At 38.7% G+C, this 14,396-nt stretch overlaps 1 protein-coding gene across 2 annotated transcripts in view; it reads right to left on the minus strand.

Annotated features, from left to right (window-relative positions):
• Positions 1–13,211, minus strand: part of PAIP2B (poly(A) binding protein interacting protein 2B) — a 36,119-nt gene extending 22,908 nt beyond the window's left edge. The window contains exon 1 of one of the 2 annotated variants that reach the window (XM_029936261.1): positions 13,019–13,211. The gene's annotated coding sequence lies outside the window, so the exon portion shown is untranslated. Of the gene's footprint in view, positions 1–3,157; positions 3,232–13,018 lie in introns of those variants that run through there. The other variant, XM_029936262.1, reaches the window with a different exon arrangement.
• Positions 13,212–14,396: the final 1,185 nt, after the last annotated feature.

The following is a 14,396-nucleotide window of genomic DNA, read 5'->3' on the forward strand; positions in this document are numbered from 1 at the left end:
TCCAGATAGATACACGCTATTATAAAGGCCTCTAAATGTCTTAGACTAATCTAATGACACTTTAACTTGTCTTTTAAATGCACAGTAATCTCAAAATACCACTACAGAAACCTGAATATGATCTCTGCCTAAGGTCTCCCCTATATCCACCCCCATTTTACATTTGATTATACATATGTTCAAGTGAGCATTATTCATTTGTTTGGAGAAAAGTCTGTTTATAACCTTAGATGTTTTTGAGGGCAAGAATCAAGTCTTTACAGCTTCTAGCTTGCCTCTGTGTGCCCACCAGGTCCTCAATAAATAATTTATTGACGAAGTGCCATTTTCAGAATGCTGCATTCTAAATCTCATTTCCTAGGAAGGAAACCCATGCCCTTAGGGGCTATGATTTGTGGTAGAGCATTCTTCATTGAGTATTAACAGATATTCTCCACAGTCAGTGACAACATAACTCAGGAATCTGTTTTTGACAGGTTAAATTACTCTTGAGGGGGAAAAATCCCTACTTCTATTCTAGGAAATATGCTCTTGTTTACTATTTTAACATTAATAACACCAGGTGGCTATAATAGTCTTCTCATGAGCTGTAGGCTAGGCATAAAAGCTTGCCACTGTGCAACTATCTAAACTGGAAGAAATTCATACCATGAATTCTCAACAAATATCACCAAAAGGGACCACATGCTCATTTTACCTAATATATTTTTGGGAAAAAAGGATTGTCTGCCACAACAAAGTAGGAATAAAGGAGCCAACCACTCTAAATACATAATATAATGAGGCTGAGAAAACTGTATTCACTAGAAGTCTATTCAGGAAAGTACCATTTTGGGTAGAAAAGTCCTTGAAAATTCATTTGGGGTAGAAGGACACTTCAGATTCATGTCTCCCTCTCTCTCTGCCCCTCCCCAACTCACACTCTGTCTCTCTGGGTCTCTCTCTTTCAAAAATAAATGAACATTAAAAAAAAAAAAGCTTAGGGGGTGCCTGGGTGACTCATTCTGTTAAGCAGCTGACTTGGACTCAGGTCATGATCTCCCAGTTAGTGGGTTCGTGGGTTTTCAAGTCCCGCATCAGGTTCTGTGTTGACAAGCTCAGAGCCTGGAGCTGCTTCAGATTCTGTGTCTCCCTCTCTCTCTGCTCCTCCCCCACTCCTGCTCTGTCACTCGCTCTCAAAATTAAATAAACATTTAAAAAATTTAAAAAAAAAAGCTTAGGTAGGAGCTGATGGATTTTTTGGCGTGGAAACCACTGAAGAGGCAGAATTTGATGTCTATATTGTAAAGGCAGAATAGAAGTCCGTCGTGAATTGGGGAAGTACTTGAACACGTTTTCCCAGACCTCTAAGGGAATAAAAGGGCGCCATAGGACAGTCAAGTTTACAAGGAGGAAACAAGTAATCTACCCAAATACAAGGGGAAAAGACAAGAGTAAAATAACAGCTCTTCTAAGTACTTCACTAATGTTCTCTCTTTAATGCACACAACAATCTTACGAGCCAGGTGCTAATATTATCCCTGTTTTTCAGATGAATTCTCCACCATTCAGAAATTAAACACCTTTCCTAAGGGATAACACAGTGAGGGCCTGAATTGGGACTAAAGTTTGGGTCTTCCTGTCCCCAAGGTTCATGATCTTAGCTACTACCCTAATATTCTTGTACTTCCCACTTCCCAGAATGCTTTTGATATTAAACTCTGATTTTCCTCAAATATTGCTAATGGGACTAAGGAAACCAGGCTGAAAAAACATGCTATTTAGCAAAAGGACTACGTCTTTGGAAGGAAAATATGAACAAGGTCATGCTAGTATGTTTAAATAAAATTATGTTCTTTACCATAAACACACAAAGCTCCATTTAATTTGAAGCTGGCCAGCCCTTTTAAGATGAGAAAGCAGACATCCAAACATGTATATAACTCGTTATGTACAATTCCAAAATCCAAAAAGCCTCTGGAAACTAAAAATTTTCCATATGCTTTATGTCAAAACTCAGATGACATTAAGACTTGAACTGAGGTGAAGCTATATATAGCCTACACTTATCCCACTGAGTGTGAATACTCCTGTTTTCCTCAGAAATACTAATGTGTGTGACTAAGGGTGCTGCGACAGATCACGGGGGCATTACATAACACACAGAGAAAGCATCTGTCTAAAATTTGAAAAATCCTGAATTCTGAAACTCATCTAGCCAAAGCTTTTGGGCCCTCTATGGATTTGTATTCCAAAGTATTTTAAAAACAATTTCCAAGAATGATTAGATCAGAGGTGCTTAATCGTCAGGATAGGCCAGTAAATTCTAAAAAATATTTTGAAGATGATATAGAACTGCAATTTTTTAAAACTAAGTATGGATGGTAAAAATAACCTTAGCATCACTTTATAAAAGGATATTTTAAACACCAAAGAACATAGGAAGGCCTTAAATCAAAGCAAGACAATTCTTTATATTGAATAAATTTAACTTTATGACAAACACTATGTGATCCTAATTTTTCTTATTTCACCACAGTCTGATGAAAATTTTAGTAGAGACCAGCACTGTTCTGGTCAGAGGCACAGAGAATGGTTGGCAACAAAAAAATCACTTATTAAAATGTAGTCCCTCAGGCTCCATTGTAGGAGAATGTTAGAGGTGAGTCAGATTTATGTCGAACTTTAGAAGCTTGAGGTGGTCTCTGATGTGCAGCCAAGCTTCAGAACCACTTGTCTAGTCTATATGATCTAGTTCTACTTTTCTTTTCCTCACTTCAATTCTTTACTGAGGGGGTAAGGGGAGCAAAACAGAAATGTTCCCAAGTAGGGAGTCTGTCAAGCCCACTGTAACACCAGTTATTCCTCCACAGTCAATGCTGGGCCAGCCGGTCAAATTGCCAACTGACGCTGTTAGTAGTGGAACAACAGAAATTAGTTAAGTAGACAAGTGAGAAAAGCCTGCTGAAACAAAACTCCTCTATGAAAATGTGTGGCTTCCAGAGTTTCTTTCTCTTCAACTCAAAGATTCAGTGATGCCTAAGTTCAGCACAGGTACATCTGTCTGCCAAAAAAAAAAAAAAAAAAAAAAAAAGATAATAATAACAATAATTTTAAAAATACATGTGTGTATGGTATGTATTTATACATGTATGTGTGTGTGTACATGTATATCTACCTATTCCTTCATAGCTGTCTTCTGTGTCCAGCTGCTGCTCCAGGTCTTTGATTTTGACTTTGATTTTTCAACCTTAGGGGGATTACAAAAATTAATAATATAACACCAAACAGTATAATGACAAATCACGAAAACAACTGAAAATTCACAGCATGCTTGACGTTTTATGCAGCAGGCTACATTCTCCAACATTCCAATAAGACAACAATTCATTCCAATAATTTCTTTTTGGTGGAAAAAGTTTCTCAAAGTTTCTCTTATTCTCCTGTTACTATTTTTAAAAAATCTTAAGACTAAACATAGCTAACACCTTTAAAAACACACAAAACTTTCAATAAGCAATCAAAGTTCTGTCCCAGTTAAAAAAATTAACAAACACTTCTAAAGTAAGGCTAAGTAGTAAATGATGAGGGTCATAAAAATGACATATAAAAAATTCCTATTTCACCCTTGTTCCTTGTTCTCTCAGCTCTACAAATGAAATAGCATGTCTTATTTGATATTTGTCCAGGGCTTCAATCGTAAAACAAGAATCGTTTTATGTCCCTGTGTTTTGCCGATTACCTGAATTCAACACTATGCTGGCCGCAAGAGGGGTGAATCTTTCAGGATTTGCTCCATAACTTGTGCTACTTATATTCCCAAACCAAATTCAGTTTTCTTCTAGAGCCGGAAGTCTAGTATTTGGTTAGTATACAGCACTGGTTCCCAAAATTTAGTGCCAGGCCCAACAGCATCAGTAATACTTGGGAACTTGATAGAAATGCAAATTCTCAGTCCCCACCTCGGACCTGTAGAATCAGAAATCCTGGGTGGGGCCCAGCAATCTGTGTTGAAATAAGCCCTCCAGGTAATTCTGAAGTACGGCTCCAGTTGTGAGAACCACTGACGAACAACAAATCAAAAAAAAAGGAAAAAAAAATGTGATTCCTTTTGTTGGTCCAAAGCCATGGGTACTATATGTTCTATCTTGATATGAAGTAAAGACATCCAGTTAAAAGACATAATCTTATAACTCCTACCCTCAACCCAACGTGTTTTATTTTTGTGAACTAAATAAGAAAACACACTGCTATCTGAGATTTAGTTGAAAATGTATACTTAAGAAGCATCAGTTCCCATCCGGCTTGATTTCACACAATGCCATTTACATCATCTTATATCTAAAGTTCCAAAATAGGATTTTCATAATGTAAGCCTCAGACGCTTCAAGAATTATATAATAAAACATCAACTAGGTCTGAATATATCAAGCTTACTAGAGAAGAGAAGTGGAATTATTTGCTACATCTTAAAACTGTATTCAATAGGGAATTAAAAGTTTAGGGTTTTTCATCTTTATACTTCCAAGTTAACACAATTAAATGAGAACTCCCCATTCTTTAAAAGATTCTAGCTAGGCAGTTTCACTGCATTACTTCTTGCTTTCAGTGGGGATAAAGCAGAGCCCTGGGAGGCACATTCTGTATATCTGCAAGGCTGCAGAACTAAACAATCACATCTGCTCAATACTAAAACAAAGGTCCCTGTAAACCCTCAGATGGTGAGTGTAATACCTCCGTATTAGCCTTGGTAATAAAAAGACACTAAGAACACCACTATCAAACAAAAGCAATTACATACTGTTTTGTTCCTGTTTATATTAAATTCACTACGTTAAAACTTCATGTCCTCTAATATTTTTGCATTTTAAAGAAGGGGGCAGGACCAGTCTGTAGTCCACAAAACATCTACTTTCAAAAAGCAGATAAATTCCCATGGAACTGTTTCAGAGCACAAATGAAGAAAACCTGAATGATTAGTTCACAGGTAGCTCAATATATTAAACAGAACAAAAAAAGCACAAAAGTTAAACCACAGATCAATTTCCATGGTATAACCATACACTTTTAAATAAAACATGTGTAAATAAAATCAAGCAAGTTATTTTAAAACAAAACAAAATCTTGATCAAATGGGGTTCAGCCCACAAATGCAAGGATAGTCTAAAATTAATAAATATAAAAATGTATCTTTTCATATTAACAAGCAAAGAGAAAAAAACTACATGAGCATCCCTATAGTTGCCGGAAAAAAAAAAAAAAGATTCTACCTTAAAAAATGTTTCTATGCATAAAAACATTTGGGTAGCAAAATTACAGATAATTTTTCTTCATACTTTGTTTTCTAATTATTATTTTTTAAAAAGTGTGGCTTCTTTTATATTAGGGAGGAATGTTTTTATTTATAAATATTTAAATCTCTTTCTTATTTTTCCTCACATATATGTGTTAAACGTAGACTACAGGGCTTGAATTCCTGCTCTGTACAAGTGAACATGAAAAAGAAAGCAGCTACCTAAGCCATAACATGACCATCTGGAAACGTTGATTTCATTTATTTTATTGTGTTCAACATATTTTTTAAATATACAAAATTGAGTAAAAGAAAAAACAACCCTGCCAAACCCTTCCTGGGGTCACTCTTCCAATCTTTGCTACTATTGCTATGTATTCACCTGATACCTCAGACTCTTCTCGTAACTCCATTTCATTCACTCATTCTACTCCTTTTTAAAAAATGTTTATCTTTAAGAGAGCATGAGCAGGGAAGGGCAGAGATAGGGAGACAGAATCCAAGGCAGGCTCCAGGCTCTGAGCTGTCAGCACAGGGCCCAATGCAGGGCTCAAACCCATGAACCAAGAGATCATGACCTGAGCTGAAGTTGGATGCTTAACCGACTGAGCCACCCAGGTACCCCTCTACTCATTTTTTTGAAAACATAACACAAACACATGATTCAAAAGAATGTTTTAAATATACATAAGGGACTATGGCAAAATCCCATTTCCATTCCTATTTCTTCCATTGGTTTCATATATATTGTTTCAGAATTTCTTTTTGCAATTCCAAGCAAATATGCATAATCATATTCTACCTTTGTCTCTCAGCACAAAAAGCAACATACTAAAAACATGGCTGCATGCTGTGCCCCTTTTTTAAAAATCACAATATACCTTAGAGCTCTTTTCCATCAGTACACAGTCTCCCCCATTCTTTTCTATGACTATATAATATTCCAGGGTTTGCATGTGCCCCAGTTCCTTAACTAGTTCCCTACTGACAAACACTGGAGTCAACTCTCTTATGCTATTACAAACAATAATGCCAAGCATAACCACACACACACACACACACACACACACACACACGCAACGAATTCATTTCTGAATGTGCCTTTGAGAAAGCTTATGAAATGGTTCAAGATATTAGATGATTACAAGGTCACACATTTATCAGGCTGAGAAGTTAGCCCCGTTTCTAGTTCTCATTATATCAGCATTATGTAGCAAAAGATGTTAACAATTCTCTGAACCAAGCAGCTGTACTCTTAGGGGATTCATCTCATAAAAATAAAATGACTAAAACACGCATTTCTATAAAAAAATGATGAATGTGCGCAAAAAGTATAAAATATACCCATCAAAATGTGAACCAGTGCCTTAGTCTGATGGATCTTAGTATGAGTGCTCTGAAGCTTCCCCCTTTTCCTTTTTTGCCCATCAATGCTTTCTAATTTTACAGAAGTAATGTACTATTTCTGTAACATAAAATTAAAAACTAAAAAAAAAATGTTAATTCAAATTAAGCTGGATACTCTCCTTTAGTCTTTTTTTTTTAATGTTTTTTTCATTTATTTTTGAGACAGAGAGAGACAGCACAAGCAGGGGAGGGTCAGAGAGAGAGAGAGATACAGAATCTGAAACAGGCTCCAGGCTCTAAGCTACCTGTTAGCACAGAGCCTGATACGGGGCTCAAACCCACGAACCATGAGATCATGACCTGAGCCAAAGCTGGACGCTTAACCGACTGAGCCACCCAGGAGCCCCATCCTTTAGTCTGTCTTATATTTGTACAGTGCTTCAGAGTTTCTAAAGTATGTTTATGTGCATCATTTGGTTCTTACACTAACCAACCCCATGTATTTTCATTCTATCAAAACAGAAAAGGAGGCAACAGATGGTTAGGCAGCTGTGCTCAAGGTCATTCAAATAGAAACCTGGCAGGGACAAATTTCAAAACTAAGTCTTCTGACTGCAAATTCAGCACACTATCAGAAACATAATTGTTGCTTCCTTAATCTTAACACTAACTCGGAGTTAATCAATCAGAATTTGAGAAATGAATTAAAATTCCACAGTATAAGGCCTCAGCTCCTAAAGCTCATATAATCAGATCTTATTGAATGGAGAACATTAGCATACAACTCCCAAAACTCCAGAGTTAGTATGCCTCTAAAGAAATCACCTAACTGACAAAATATACACCTAATATGGCCCAAAATGAATGCATAATAAAAGTAACATCCTCTCCTGTTAGAAGATTCTCACTTTCAAGACCACCTTTGTCTTTCCCCTGCTATAGTCTGGTCTCCAAATACCTCATGGAAACAGGACTTATAAAACATGTGATTATAAAACATTTTTTAAAAGTTTGGGACGTACTGACCAAGAGGACAATAAGTTGACTAGGATGTATTCTTTCTCCCCATCATCTCTCCTTCTTTCCTATAAAATTATACAGGTAATTTGGCAATGCACATGGAGACCACTGACAAATCTTGGTTTGTTAAAGTACATTTTAATTCACCATTCCTCAAAATATGTCTCATATAATTCTGTTCCAAAAGATGATTAGATATGCTGCAGAGGGGGTGAAAAGGAATGGCCATGCTTAAATACAATATACCCTTTTTGGAGATCCATAATCTACAGTGGACATTAATGTAATAAAGGACCTACAGAAGTCCTACATCACAGAAACCTTTGTTTAACCCAGTTTATTTGGACCAAAAAATTCTACTATGGTGTAACTATTCACATCTTGTATTTAGAGAAACTGCTTGAATAAATATAATTGAATAATTATATAAATAAATATATATATACAATATAAAAATATAAATACAATTGAATACCCATGACAGATATGGCAAACATGGAAGCTCTTAAATCTTTTCTACCACAAAAATATTAGTTCTTTAAAAAGTTTCTATATTCAGTCATGAACTTCTTCCTCTTTACCCACCAAAGCCTTGCTCAAATATTATCTCATTTGAGAAATCTTCCCCAGTGCTCTCTATATTACTAACTACTCCTTTCTCTTGGTTTAGATAGCATTTATTTATATCCCTATTATGTCACTTGACACGTGATAAATCAGTTCACCCATCTATCTTCTTGCTGGATGCTGAGCTCCTTGAGAGTACATTTGTTTATATTTTCAGCACATTGAACAGTATGGGGCACGTATGAGCTTCATGATGGGCGTAAATAAAGTCACTATGGTATAACAGTTCTCCAGAATTCAATTCTTGTATTTCTAAGCTGTTAGTGATACCCTGCCAACAGCTTGATACTCATCCTTTAAGAATCAGTTTTAACAATACCTTCTTTGGGAAGCCTTCATATCCTCCCATTCTTTCAGGAAAAGTGGGGAATTCCTCAAGTCAGACATTTGTGCATCTATTACTATGTAAGATGAAGATGCGAAACCCCACATTCATGGAGCTGACAGTCGAGTAAGGAAGAAAGCCATATGAACAAAAAGGTCTCCAGAGCTCAAATCCTATTCTAAATACTACAGCAATATTAAATCTGATACCAAAAGGAAGATTTATATGTTTACTTTGTTAGGTTCTTTATTAGATATTATCAATGATATGTTAGATAGGTATTTGAATTGGACAGAAATCTACAAAGCTCTAAGGACTGCTATATTTTCAACTGTTTTCTGAAGAAACTGTTTCCAAGGGGTTCTTTTTATATATGTTGAGGTCTACACAAGAGATAATATGTGAAACCACCCTACTTCTTGGGCCACAAGCAACTGGACTAGTACTCAGAGCCCTAACTAAGGACAATCTACAGGTTGAACCTGAGAGAGATCACCTAGGACATGGCTTGACTCAAAATTCTGCCCAATAGAAGTCTTCTATTTTAGGTGACAAACCAATCCAATCAGATTCTCTCTTGGGAAATACAATGTTGGGTGGGCAAAGTAAAAGGTCTCCAGAGCTCAAATCCTATTCTAAATACTGCTGAGTTATTGTTTTTTAAAGTTTTGAAAGCAGTAGGGCCAAGGGACAATATGGCTGCTGAGAGGACTTTCCATTTAAATTTACATTAAACCCTCATCATCAAAGGTAATATGTGGGGGCACCTGGGTGGCTCAGTTAAGCATTAGACTCTTAACTTCAGCTAACATCAAGATTTCATGGTTTGTGAGTTTGAGCCCCACATCGGGCTTTGTGCTGACAACGTGGAGCCTGCTTGGGATTCTCTCTGTCACTCTCGCATTTTTTAAGGAGTTAATATGTCTGTGCCTCTTCCTTTTAACTGATAAGGGCCTAACACTTCATATCACCACTTCTGAAATTAGGTAACAGGCTTAAGAGTTCTATAATTTGACCAAAGTCACTCAGTTGGAAGTTGGCAGAGTCAGAAATTAAAGACCAAATCAGCCTGATTCTTCTAGAAAATCCTGCCAGTAAATGGCCTCAAAATCAACTAATGACAAGTACAAGTTGACGCAGGTTAATGGAGAAAGGCTTAAGGCTTTTTTTTTTTTAATGTTTATTTATTTTTGAGAGAGAAAGAGAGAGAGAGAGAGAGAGAGAGAGAGAGAGAGAGGCTTGAACTCACAAACTGTGAGTTCATGACCTGAGCGGAGGTCGGACACTCAATGGACTGAGCCACCCAGGTGCCCCTATGGTGACAGGCTTAACAGGAAGAGTTTATGCATAGAGTAGAACAGAAATGTTCTGTAAGTCAGTATGCTAGGGGTTTGTGAAGTGGGAGGGGGAACACCAGCTTTTACTTTGGTCAAGTTAATTTATCATTCCAACCTGGACCTCTCCCCTGAGCTGTTAGCTGTCTCTTTTACTCAAATATAGTATGAGTAAGGTCAAGAGCTTAATCTCTTTGTTCACCAGAATATAACACAAGCCTAGCTTATAGTAAGTACTTGATAAATATTGTTGAATAAATGAATAAGTGAACAAATTATCCGAGAAACTAAAGGAACATTCTACAGTGGACAGCAAGAAGGGTTATCATGAAATAGACTCCAGAGGTCATTTACAAGTACAGTTAATCCTCATTTTTTATGGATCCTGTATTTTCGAATTATCCCACTTGCTAAATTTCTTTGTAACCATGAAATCAATATTCACAGTGCTTTCTCAGACATCCACAGACGAGCGCAAAGTCCGAAAGTTTTGAGTCGGCCCTCAAACACACTCCCAGCTAAAGTTGAACAAAGGAGTGTTCTGCATTTGTGCTTCCTGTGTCCCACCGCAGAGATGACTAAAGGACACAGATGGTAGGAGGCAGTGCAGTGTAGTGCAAGCAGCTCTGGCTCCCAGGTCAATTGGACAGGGTTTGAATCCTAATGCTGGCACCTGTTAGAGTGTGGCCTCAGGCAAGTCACTTAACATTTCTGAGCCTCATTTCCTCTCTTGTAAAATAAAGAAAATATAGTTTAACAGGATGAACTGTTATTTAGGATTTAAGGTTATAGTCCATGTATATATGTACATATTTTCCCTAGGAGCAGTGGTTTAGTATTTGCAATTTAGTGGTCTAAGTGACTTTATACACCAAATTACTCCAAATAATGAGAATCAAAGGTATTTATTTATAATGAAATAACCAAAAGATATAGAAAACAATTATTTGGATGGAGTGCAGGCCAGTGTCAGGCTTCAAGAAGATTTTGCAATAGAACCTCACTAAGCATATGAGGTGTGGAAAAGGCTTTCAAGGAGAGAGAACAGCACCTGCAGAGAGAGAACTGAGTGTGTAAGATAAACAGGTCGGATTAGGAAATGGCACTTCAGAAAGTCTAGAGCAGGCACTGAGGCCGGAACATGGGTTCACAGTGCTCCTGTGTCCTACATAGACCCTCCCTCTGCATTTAATTCTTGGTTTACAGGTATCTCTTCCATTAAACTGTGAGCTCTTTAAAGACAAGATCTCTAGGAAGAAATCACAGTTATAATCTTTTAAAGTTGCAAATGAATTACTAAGCACAAATAACACCTGAAAAGACTGTAAAAAATAACCGGTTTTCAGCTGCTGCCTTATACCAACACACAATCGGACCAACTCATAAATCTGCAGTTTTTCTAGGACTTTTCTTTGATGACTGCCAGTAATTCTGTAATTAATACTTTTTATTGTTCTCGATACCTGGGGATTTGTTAGAATAGCTTTAGGTCTTCCTCTTTTTCATGTGATTTACTAACAGGGCTCAAACATATGGTCTATTAGACAACGCAATGCTGCCTCCTCAGAGTGAAAATTCTCTTTAATTCACTCTATGACTTATTTCTCTATATACAAGGTATAGTCTTAAATTACAAATAAGGAAAACAATAAGAATTTTTCACAAAAATTTGCAAAACAGTGTACATATTAAACTGCTTACATTTCACCTCTGTGAACTAAGAGAAACAATTTCAATTTATGTGAAGATTCTTCCTCATACACACATAGCCTAAGGGGCCCATCACACTTATTCCAATATTTCAATTTCCTCAAAACAAAACCCTTACTGTCCAATATCTGAATTAATATTTTCAAAACTCTGAAGTGATATGTTACTTTTTTACCTATAAATTTCTTGGCATAATTTTATTTAGGCACAACATAGTTTGCCCTATTATCTAGAAACATATGGTTAGAACCAATATCATTAAAACACAAACTGATATACTATGAATGTAAATACAAATTCTCTGTGAGTGGGGAATAGAGAATATAGGTTTTGAACAGATTCAATGCCATATTATCCATAATCTGGGTGTGATCAAATCCCATTGAGTTACACAGCTAAAACATGTTGTATATTTTATGATAAATGAGGGTGGACAGGCCCTTACACTGCAAACCCTCTGCCACTCCAGTTAAGCTATTTAAAGTATAATGCAAACTGCCTACTTAAAATCATAATAAGACATTTTAAATTTCTGGTGGCCAGTAAATCCTTCTCGCCTGCATTTACAGAAACTATCATCAGAACAACTGGGACAAAGATTTCAGAAAAGATATGATGATCAAATGCCATTTTAAGGAAGGCAAGAATAATTTACCATTAACAAAATGATTAAAGTTTCTAATCTTGCAAAGCTCCCTGTACTATGTATTCTGCCACTCTTGCATTCACCTTCCAGCTGCTCGGAAGGAGCAAGTGGAAAATGTTAGTTTCCATGAGAGATGTGGATGAAATTCAGATGGTGGAAGAGGCAAGGCTCACTCACAGAACAGAAGGCAGGAGACAAGTGGCCAAGGTGCCTAACTCAAATAAGGTACCAAGAACGAAGGCTGGAGTAAAGCGGGAGGTGGAGGGAGTGGAAGAAACACAGATAACGCACCCGGGCCCGCGAATGGGGGAGGGTGAAAATGTGCAACTCGTCCCCGTACCCAGCTGGGGAGGGGACTGGGGGATGCAGCACTGGTTACTTTCCCTCACGGTGTTGCGCTGCGGTAGTGAGGGGACTCGCTTCAGTCCGGAGGAGGCTAAGAGGGCTCAGGGAAGTTGAGGGGCGGGGGAGGAATAGCGCGCCTGTGCGGGGAGAAAGGGACTAAGGACCCCCTAACCACCGCAAAGGGCAGAGAGTAACCACCGCAGAAGGCCCTTCTTGGGGATGGCCGCGACGTGGGACCGCTGGCTTACCCTCCCCACAGAAGCCCGGACGGCCGCGCATCGCCCCTCACAGCCCGGACGGCCTCGGAATGGGAGGCGCAGGGCGCCCCCAGAGCCAGGAGAACGGCGCTTCCCGCGGGTCCCCTCCCTGGCAGCCCGGGTGCCCGAGCCCACCTGGGCTGACCAGAAGCCCTTCCTCCAGACCGTACTCCGCCACTCCTCCGAGAGCCTCAGCCGTCGCCGCAAAGGTCGCCGTCGCCAGAACAGTCTTGGCTTCCAGTTCCAAAGCGTGAGCCACAGCACAGGAAAAGCGCCGCTGCCACTTAGCCAGGTTATCTCCTACAGCACACTGGCTATTTACTCCGCCCCCGAACCCTAGCCATTGGTTGCTGGGCACCGCCCCATTCACCTATTGGGCCGAAGAGGATGCCGTTCAGTTGCCTAGAAGGGCATGTGTGGTGCTTATTGGTCTAAATGTGAAGCAGCTCCCGCCCACTCCCTCAGAAGTTCCAGCTTCCGATTGGTATGAACATCTGTCTTTTCGCTCCCTTCGTTCTTTCTCTCAGGGTGGAGCGGCTCCTTTCGGGAGACACGGGCTCTGATTGGCTGGAAGAAAGCTACGTTAGTCGTGGATAGGCAATGGGCCAAGGATGCGTCCGGCCCCCAGGTGGGGGAGGAGCCCAAGCCTCAGCCCCGCTGGGTTTGTTTACACAGACTTTTGCTCGAGCTTCCTTCTATTGGCTGAGCCAGCGGCCCCTCCCAACGGGTTGCGCCATTCAATCTAGCAAGGAGGGGCATGAGGCGGGCCTCAGTGGGATTTCCCCAACTGTTCATTACCAGGGGAGGAGCTTTGAGCTAGGCTGGAAAGAAGCTGGTGCTGCGCTTCACCATCGGGAAGCTGGGGACTTGGGCTCCTCAGGGACTGGAAGGAAGCAGAGCCTCTCACATTTTTAGAAACAAAACGAACTTCTGGACTGCTTTTTTAAAAATAAAATCTTTTTTCCCGCTTAAATTTAGGGCGTTCCATTTTTCCTTGCTTAGGACTTTGAATTTTATCCTTCAGGAAGCGGGGATCTCTTTATACATCCTTGTCTCTCTCCACTTCTTAATCATATATATAACAAAGTAGAGGCTTAGTGATTACACAAGTGGATAAATGATAAAAATGAAAAGGATAGTTAAATAAAGTCAGATTAAATAGCATAATAGTTAAATATGTTAAATATACATTTAATATAAATAATATAATAAAGTTAAGTAAATACATAAATGCGTTCATTCAACAAATATTGAGGATATGCTATAATGTTCCAGGCTCTGATCTAGGCTATGGGTATATGATGTGAATAGGACAATGAAGCTGCAACCATGGTGCTTATTCTCTAGTGGAGGAGATTGACAGCAAACAAGTAGCCAATAAATAATAGAATGCCATGTTGTGATTAAGTGCTACAAAGAAAAATAAAGCAAAGGTTAAAAAATGGTTGAAGAAATGGCTTTTTTAGGTAGAAATGGTCAGTTTAAGAGCTGTTTGAGAAAACAGCAATGCCGG

Source organism: Suricata suricatta, chromosome 4 (genome assembly GCF_006229205.1).
Source record: "Suricata suricatta isolate VVHF042 chromosome 4, meerkat_22Aug2017_6uvM2_HiC, whole genome shotgun sequence".
Classification (NCBI taxonomy): Eukaryota; Metazoa; Chordata; class Mammalia; order Carnivora; family Herpestidae; genus Suricata; species Suricata suricatta.